The sequence below is a fragment of the Apis dorsata genome, unplaced genomic scaffold (genome assembly GCF_000469605.1).
Source record: "Apis dorsata unplaced genomic scaffold, Apis dorsata 1.3 scaffold_77, whole genome shotgun sequence".
Lineage (NCBI taxonomy): Eukaryota > Metazoa > Arthropoda > Insecta > Hymenoptera > Apidae > Apis > Apis dorsata.
Window position 1 is genome coordinate 1085848 of NW_006263375.1, and position 9787 is coordinate 1095634.

Below are 9787 nucleotides of genomic sequence, written 5' to 3' on the forward strand. Positions count from 1 at the left end.
TTACACCGAGTCGACACGAATCGAGCTGCTTTCGATCCGGAATGCTATCCCATTAACGTTAAGACCTCACCGTTCAACGCGAGTTACAGAGACTCGAACCACCATTCTCGAGAACGCGATTACTCCTTCTTCTCGGCTAAACAAACGCGTGCATTTTTTCTCGATCGACGAATCAACGTACATTATATTTCTAAGCTTCTTTTCACTTTTCTTCCTTCTTCTTTCCATTGTCCCTTCGTTAAATAATAATAAAAGAGCGAGAGACGATAAAAACTTTGGGTTATTGGGAGTAGAGGTTTGTACGCAGCTTTGTATTCCGTATATACTCGATATTTGTGTTGTTCGTCAGAGATAAACACATAGTTGGAGTTGGAGATCCGGGTTCTCCTCGTTTCGACGGTCAACCAAAGTTGCGCGCGCGGTATCTGATCGCAAGTCGAATAAAGCGTGGGAAATTGGGAATCCACGAATTTCGTTTCCACGATAAATTCCCACGGACGGAGATAATCGCCTCTCGATATAGCGTTATCTCGATCCATCGAGAGAGGATTGAGAGGGAAGGGTGAACAAACTGTTGGCGAGACACGAGCAAACAAATTGACGCGAAACCGGTGATTCGAGGCCGGTGCTCGTCGTCGCGAACGAACAATCTTAGCGTTTAATCATCAGTCAACCGGAGGACGCGATTAATTACAGAGACAGGGACTCGTCGCGAGCTTGTTAACCACGTCCGACTCGCACAGCGGCCAATTTTGCCACGCTGCTATCACCGTGGTATCGTTAAACTTAAACGCGAAACATTTACATTTCCGCCTCTGTTCTTCCCGAGTTACGATTCGGCATAATTGCAATTTAACGCTTGTCCTCGAAGAGAGAGAGAGAGAGTTAGCTGAGAATTCGCCACCATCTTACCATTCCAAACTTTCCGCATTTGCATCGAGACCCGATGCATCGAGCGGGGAAAACGATATTTCGTTCTTTCGTTATATTTTTCATCCCTCCTCTTTCTTTTTTCCCAAATTCCCGAGAGAATAATTAACAAAATATTATTAGCAACTCGATTCGAGAAATTTGTGGCGAAACGAATATTATTTATACGTATATATATACATATAACGTTATTCGAGTAATTTATCGATGTATCATCGACGTGTTGTTTTCCACGAATTTCCATCGCACCTATTTCCAAATTTCAAATTAATAGCGCATTTCATAGATTGATCGTTTTATTCGGGAACAAAGCGCGCTAATTAATTTCACGTTTCGTCGACGTTTCTTCGTTCGCGGCTTTCGCCCGGACTACGTATATCAATCGTCGATGTCGCGCGTTGGCCCGCCTTTCCGCAAACACCCTATTGTTAATTTATATTCCAAATTTCCATCGTGGCAAGATATAACCGTCGCTATTTATGCTAAATCATTCCCCGCCTAGAATCCCCCGCGTAGAATCCGAAATCCGTTCGCGTCGCTTAATTTAAATTGCATTGCTAATGAACGATACCCGCGCGAAATCCAAAACTCTCGCAACATCCATTTCACCCACCCGCCCCTGCTCGCGCTGAAATATGATTCGCTCTAAATCCAATCGTCCTACGGCTGTCGCGTATTCCCATTCTCCGTTATCGCCCCGTTAAAGTATAACGATCGAATGGAAGAGCGTACGTAAGACGCTTCATTTTTTTTTTCTTTTGGTCGAGGCATCGTTAAGCGCGTAACATGACGCGCGTAAGTGAGAGAAATATTTTCTACCTATCTCACTCTCTGTCTCTCTCTCTCCTGCTTTCGTTCGTGTCGCGCGTTGGCAAACAACGATGGCGCGCAATTTATTACGTATTATTGCCGTTTTTTGCGACGGCAAACTAGATTAACTCGGCGATTTATCGCGTACACTGTTGCAAAATTTACCAAGCGAAGAACGGCGTCACGTGTCCGTGACTCGCGCGAGCAAAGAAATTCGTTCGAGCAAAGTCTTGGGTCCGACCGCAAAATACAGAGTTCGTGCATCGATATTTCGCCGTTAGATTTTAATTAAAACGTCCTGTTCCGTTTTATCCGACTTCCATTTCGACCTCCCATGCATCCAATCTTTTGACTAATTACCACAGGTAATATATCGAACGCTTCTTCGTTTTCAACCGATCGAATATCCCCCGCCATTTATCAATATACAGATATTCTTTCTTTGCGGATCGACGACGAACGAATGCGTCCATTTTTTTCTTATTATCTTTTACCACTAATTTCATCGACTTTTTCCCGATCCTTCGATCGATCGCGCGCGCGATAAGTCTTGGAAAGAAAAGAAAAAACTTGCAACGGTTTTCGTTAACCGAAATCTAACCGCATTCCTCTCTGTTCGCGATGCAAAGCGACCAGGCTATCCACTCGCGCCAGCATTCCAATAAATACGGTTAACCTGTGCACTATCCGCGCGCTCCAATCTTCCTTTCCATTCTACTTACTTTAACACGTAGCACGCCTGCTGGTATCACTTTGCGGTTTTCACGCGATGCCGCGCGATTTAAGATCACAAGATTTAACCCGTGAATTTTGGACTCGGATAAATTCAACGGAACCAACGGATCTAATAATTTCACGTTTAGACGATTATCGATATACGTAGCGGATAAAAAGATTTATCCGCGTGGAAATGGGGCGAAATCGAAAAAGGCGAGTGAAAATCGAGAATATTTCGAGAATAAAATAAAGTATAAACGAAGTATAAATTAAACTAATACGTTTCGATTTTTATTCGATTAAAAATTCGATTTAAATTTCAAATTATCGTTCCTTTATGAATTATCGAGGAGAAATTTATGGATATTGTATTCAATCGTACGTACGCGTCGTCGCGCGTTCGCGTTTCCATTGTTTTCCGTAAAATGAAAATCGATGCGGAGCGAAAATAAATGAACGAAATGAGTGAAAAAAAAAAAAAAGAAAAAAGATTAAAAAGAAATCGCCATCGTATACTTTATTCTGACGATACGAGAAATTTACCGACATGGAACGTACGAATCTCTCTTTCTCTCTCTTTCTAAAATCAAACACTTTTTGCGATGTCGAGACAAGGAAAAAGACGTAAATTTAAAGGGAAATGTAATCGACGCGACCAAAGAACTGTAACGGAAAAACGAGGGATCCCTCTCGTTTTATCGATCGACGTATCGCGATACGAGCCAAATTTTTGCGGTCCAATTTATTTCCTCCGTGGATCGCACTGTTGCCAATATCGATAGAAAATTTATTATACCGATCGAAATCACGATACGTTGGTACATTTTATTATTTAAAATTGTCCATTGATATTCCTCGTGAGTTTCGTTCTCAGAGTTTTACAATTCTAAGAGCTTTGCGAACTTGCGAAACTTTTCGAAACTTCGATGCGCTGTCAACTTCCAAACACGTCGAATTCTCATAGTTTCGAGAAGTATCTAATTTATTCGAAATGTTTCGAATCTTTAAGAGGATGGAACAACGACCAGCTTATTATCGAGATGAAAATTCAAAAAGAAAATTAAAAACCCTAACAATTATATCAAAATCATATTACATGATCCAAAAAATAAACGATTCAACAAAAGTTGTGAATTTGAAACCTTCTTCGATTTTACATTGCATCGAAGAAGTAATTAAAAAAAATTCGTAAATAGAAATCGAAAAAACTTTTAAATTTTGCGTATACTTGTTTTCTTTCCAAATATACGCAATCCTTCAATTTTAGAAAAAAGTAATTTTATATCAAGTTGACGATTCAAGAATTTTATCCTCAAATTTCATCTCTTCCCTCCGTTCCCGAATTAAAAAGCATTTGTTCGATTCGTCGCTACAACTATGTACGTATCGTAAGAAAAAATTATTACAAAAATCCTTCGTATCTTTTCACGGTAAATAAATAAAGCTTGTGACGCAACGAAATACAATTCCGTCCGTAACGAAACACTATTCTCTTCTGTGGAAAAACAACGATCCATTACTTGAAATTTGGTTGGGCGTAATATAATATAAATATGGTACGATCAAATATGTTAACAAAATACATTACGCGTTATAAATTTTCAGGATTGCGCGTCGCGCTACGACGAGAAAACACGAATACCAAAAAGCCAATAATGGAGTAATCATTGGGGGATTTATGGTCGAGCATCCTCCTGTGTAAACGGACCGTCGAAAACCGTAATCAGTTTTTGCATTATCGCGCCACATGTTACTACTATGGTAACATTGTTTTTCAAATAGCCAAATAAATCTCCGCCAATTGTTTCCTATTGCGGAAAAACGAGTTTAATAATCTTTCCCGGTAATTTCATGCCGGTTTCCGAAATCGAATTAAACTTCGTTGAAAATTGACGCGAAAGGTGATCCGTTTTCACGCAAGATAATGATTCTTTCCGTTTTACGAAAAAATAAAAAAAAAAATAATAAATCTGCATTTCAATTAAAGAGAAAAGATTAAATTGGACAAACATTACTGGAAGGACAGAGACTGATAAAGAAAATACAGTTGGCTGGCTGGGTTATTCAATTTCTTTCCAGATCTTCTTATCTCGAATCAAGATCCAAGAAGTCCGTCTAATTATATTATTTGTAATTATTTGTCAAATAGAGAAGCTTGAAACTCGAAGCTTGTGAATTTGTCGTTCATTTTAATGAATAATACTCGGCAAACTTCTGTTTAAAATCGCACAAGCCCCATGAATTTTCAACAAAATCCTCCCCTCCCCGAACTTTTCTCGCAACATTCTTTCACCGCCAACTTTTCAAATTGTAGATCAAAGTTCAATGTTTGAAAGGGAAATGAAATTTCCCGCGTTAAGAAAATAGTCTTTTCAACTTTTACGACGAATTCGTTGTTCGTTGTTCACCGCGTTATACGACCTTTACTAATTTCCTTCTCGATTCGTATCACCGTATATCTTTTTTCCATTTTCCAAACAGTTACTTTCATTCTCATAGCACGAGAAGACGGAAGATAAAATTTCCCTTCGATTCGAAGAAAGAAGAAGAGAAAGAGAGAAGATGGTTTCTTCCATCTTCGTAAACTCACGGCGCGTGTTTCACAAGAAGCCCATTTAACCGGAAACGATACAAATATTCCATCCCCCGAACGAGACGAAATTCGACAAAGTAAAGAGGCGAGCGAGTGCCACGCCCGTACGTGGACCAAAAAGTTGAGGGAACGTGACCAATTGGCATGCTTAAACACACACGTGATAACGGCGGACGAACATTATGCGATTGCGAATTGCAGGTATTGTTGCGATGCCGGCCAAGAAATCGAATACGCGGTATCGCGATGGACCGATATAAATTTGGAACCGAGAATCGTAAACCGTGCCAAGGAGGGTAGGGGAAGCGTCGGTGGCGCTGGTATTACGCCGTTTCAACCCTCGTAAAAAGATTTCTGACCGTCTTCTCCCCCCCCCACCCGATTCGCGTTTGGAATCTCTCGGCCGGATAATCGTGCAAGAATCGCGCTACAGAAATACCGATTTTGCCTTCCAATTCGTTTTTTTCGTTTCTTTCGAGAGTTTTCCGTGTCTGTATCGTACATAGATTCTTTCTTCTTCTTCTTCTTCTTCATTTTTTTCTTTTTCTTTTTATTATTATTATTATTACTATTATTATTTATTAACGATGTTAGAGTTTCAGCTGTGCCATTTAAATTTACAAGTCTTTAACTGGAGAGGTAGTGGAAAGTTTTATAGAATAAAGTAGCTTATGTATCGCTTTTAAATGCAAAGCGAGCTTTTTCCCTAATTTATGAAGGAAGAAACTTCGCTCGCGGAACTATTGTAGTATTCATAACCTCGGCTAAAATTTTCGTAATAGCTTTCTAATATATTCCGCCAACCCTTCGAACATCGTTTTATCTTTCGAACTTGAAAGGACAGCATTATGATCAATCTCTCGTATAAAATTTCCATCGAGAGAAGGGCGCGATATCGAAATCCACGGATCTTTATATTTTACATTTTCGAGAAAGTCTCGATTCACTTTGCCAAACATTAACGAGGCTATCGATTTTCAAACTCAACATCACCGATACCACCAAAATCTTTAATCGTCTTCGAAGAAACGTATCTACTTTCCTGATTTCCAGACGAAATTATATAAAATATATTTTCTCCTCATTTTCGCTACGAATACGCCCTTATTTTCTATCCGAAAGAAAAGAAAATTTCGAAATTTATCGCGACTCTTATTTTTATATATGAATTCCCAACAGATTCGATATCGAACGAACACGTATTTTTTGAACACGTAGATCGAATTTTAACCTAGATCCATTAAAAGTGGATCGAAAGCATGCGGAGAAATAATATCGAAGAATGTACTCATACCGGAATTGGGCTGGCCGTTGCTGTTGGGCCTAGCGGAAGGTGCGCCGTCCCTGGCCTCCACTTCCAACGCGTACGCTCCTTGCTTCTCTCGATCGAACATCACCTTCGTGAAGATCTCCCCGGTCTCCCGATTAATCTCGAAGTAATCCTTCCCTTCGTTTCTGTCGCTGTCCACCACGTAATAAGTGACCTGAAACCAGATTATCCACTGTTGTATATTACCGTTTCGATAATAAGAGTTCGTTTCCTTCTCAACAATTTGTGACACGCGTATCGCGTTACCTCGAACGAAATAAATTATTTTTCTCTCCGTTTCTTTAAACTTTTATTCGTGTATATAGGATTTCCACGTTGGAAAACGAAATTAAGTAGTAGACAGATGGTGAAAATAGTTAGAGTTATATGATTTATCAAGATTGAGAAGAGTTATATGATTTGTCACAGGTGGACGTACGTGAGTGGAATACGCTGACCCATATATACGAGTCAGACGAACACGTGTTGTTGAACGTGAAATTGTATAATTTCGAAATTGTTGGAGGACGAAGAAGAAAAAAATATTATTCCTTTTCCTCCAAAGCTACGTAAAATATAAAAGTGATGGGATGAATATTTTATCGATCTAAAAATCGATAAAAATTCTCAAAGTGAAAACGAACGTTATAATCATAATTTATCTCAGAGTATCTCCAATAAATTCGATCTCTGAATTAATAATTTTCGAGTGAAACCGCTCCGTATTCCGCGTACGTTGTTTCGTTATACGTTCGTTTTAATTTCGGAACGAGAAGTAACTTTGAATATTCGCGACATTTCTCGGGATTTCAACGGAAAGAAAAAAAAAAAAGAAAAGAAGAAAAAAAGAAAGAATCGTTCTCTACAGACTCTCGTAGATTTTGCGTTTAAACAAAAATCCGACGAAGAACGTAGGATATACGTTACGAAAGAGAATAAGACGAAAGTAAAAAAAAAAGCAAAAGAAAACTAATATTGAGAACGAAGAAATCAGTGTGTTTGCACGAGTGCTAGATCGATAAAAACAAATGAAAAATTACAATCATTGATTCTCGTACGTTTTCAAGAAAAAGAAAGAGAAAGAAGAAAGAGTAAAGAAATTTCAAAAATTGAAATACAGAAAAAAAAAAATTGGAAGCAATGGTAATATCGGCACAAGTATCAATTAACTTGATTAAGAGGGAGATTTCAATTAATCATGAACGTAAATGATGAAATTAATTATTATATTTGTGCACGAAAAGTTTAAACAGATAATAATCCTATTTGCGCATGATCGAATGCGCAATTGTGGATTATATTTTAATTATCGAATATTTTTCCCACGAAATAAGAAAATTTTCGAAAAAATATTCTATAAATTTATAATATTAATTCTTGGATAAACGTGCGAGATACGTTTTCGTAGATCGCATTTTTTCAACGCAATTATAATTGATATCGGTATTTTATAGATATTTACGATAGAATGTTGATAAAATTTAAAATTGAAAAAAATTTTTTAATTCCCCGCGATAAATAAATACACCGTGATAAATAATAAACCAACCAAGATGTGCGTAAATACTGTTAAATGTAAAATACAAAATCCACTTTTTATTTATATACGATTTGTTAAGTTAAAGAGATTTAATACTAAAAAAAAAAAAAAAAAAAAAAAAAAAAATTAAAAATTTTTGGGGGGAAAAATTTCCCAATTAAAAAAAAAAAAAAAAAAAAAAAAAAGAAATACGATCAATTATAATATTTTCGTGGGAAAAATTTGCCTAATTACAGAAAAAACGAACGAATATGATTAGTCGTGTATCTATGAAAGGGGCGAGCAACATTCGCGCGTAACACGTTAGTACGAAACGAAACAGCGCAACATTTTAAATTATACCACGGCGGGGTTCGCGCGATTAAATTTAATTATGGTATTTTGCAGTATAACGACGTTACACGACGAAACAAAGTTACACGGTATTTCCATCACAACCGCGACTTCGACAAACACAATTTCACTGCGTGAAATTAACAAAGTTTCGGTCGGAATAATATATCCGTTTACTCGCGATCGTCGCCATAATATTTATTAGAAAGAACTCAACTACGTTATTCTGATATAGCGTTCGTTATCGTAATATAACGTACTTCGATGTACAAGAAAAAGAAGAGAAAGAGAGAGAGAGAGAGGAAAAACCGAGATCGCATCGTTTATAAGAAAATATAAAAGAAACAATCGTGTCTAAAAATATTATAAATCAAAGATTAAATTTATTATATTTCTCGCATAAAATTTTCCCAAAGCATCGATCATTCCAGTTTGAATAACAATTTTTTTTATTACTTTATTATTGTAATTAAAGCAGCGTTGCCAAAAGTAAAATACGATTCCTTCCAAACTTCCTTCGAACTGACGACATTGAATGATCGATCTTCGACATTTCATGCATTTTGTATGAATATAAATTTCCATGCTCCCTTTATTTCGCTTATTTTTTTCATAAAAACGATCCAACTCTTTGAAATGGATTTACTACGCGTGATTACAAAAAGAAAAGATAACACAAAGATTTCAGAAATTCAGAAAAACATTGTCCGAACAAATCAAAATTATCGTTTTTCGAATCTTACTATCTCTTCGTTATCGTCTCGTATTTGAAACGATATCGGTTTTCAAGGGGAGCATCTTGATTAAAAATCGATCGTCTTTTACTCACATTCTATATTTGAAAGACGAGAATGGTGAATCTCGAAATTGCGGCGAATTCGATTTCCGAAATCCGAAACGCGTTCCGTCCGTATCGAACGACGTAGATCGACTACGAAAATTCGAAGGAAAGATTTGTTTTGAATTTGTACGCGTCCTTCTCTACGTTTCTCCCCACCACGGTTTATTCAACCGAGAGGCAAATTACAAACCTAAGGGTATTTCGTTACTCGATTGAATGTTTATGTTGGCTAACAATGCTCGAGGACAGTGGTCATGGTATACCAATTTTGTTGACATCGTTCTCGTACGGTTTCAAACGAACGCTCGCACCGCGATAAATTTTTCGATTAAAAAATAAATAAATCGGTCGGTGGAAAAATAAAAATGGATTTTTTCAAATTTTAGAAATAATTCGATTTACGATTAAAAATGTTAAAAAAAACCGGGTTTTAATTTTTAATAAAAAAAGAGAATTTTACAAATATTTTATTTTTTATATCCTATTTAATCAATCGTACGGATTTTTAATGAAAAAATTTTTTTAATTGTTATAATTTTTTTTAAAATGTATATATTTTGAATAGAAATCTATTTATATTTTATTTAAAAAAATAAATTATAAATTTGACTTCCGGTGTGCGACGAACGAATCTTTAAAACGCTTTTTGAATTCTCTCGATACAAAATTCCCGAAATATCGTTGCGTAAAAAAAAAAAAAAAAAAAAAAATTTT

The 9787-nt window shown here is 36.7% G+C and overlaps 1 long non-coding RNA gene across 1 annotated transcript in view; it reads right to left on the reverse strand.

Moving 5' to 3' along the window:
- Window positions 1-9787, reverse strand: part of LOC116184946 — an 18204-nt gene that overhangs the window by 2931 nt on the left and 5486 nt on the right. The window contains exon 2 of the long non-coding RNA XR_004149641.1: window positions 5410-5412. This is a non-coding gene — a long non-coding RNA (uncharacterized LOC116184946). The remainder of the gene's footprint in view (window positions 1-5409; window positions 5413-9787) is intronic.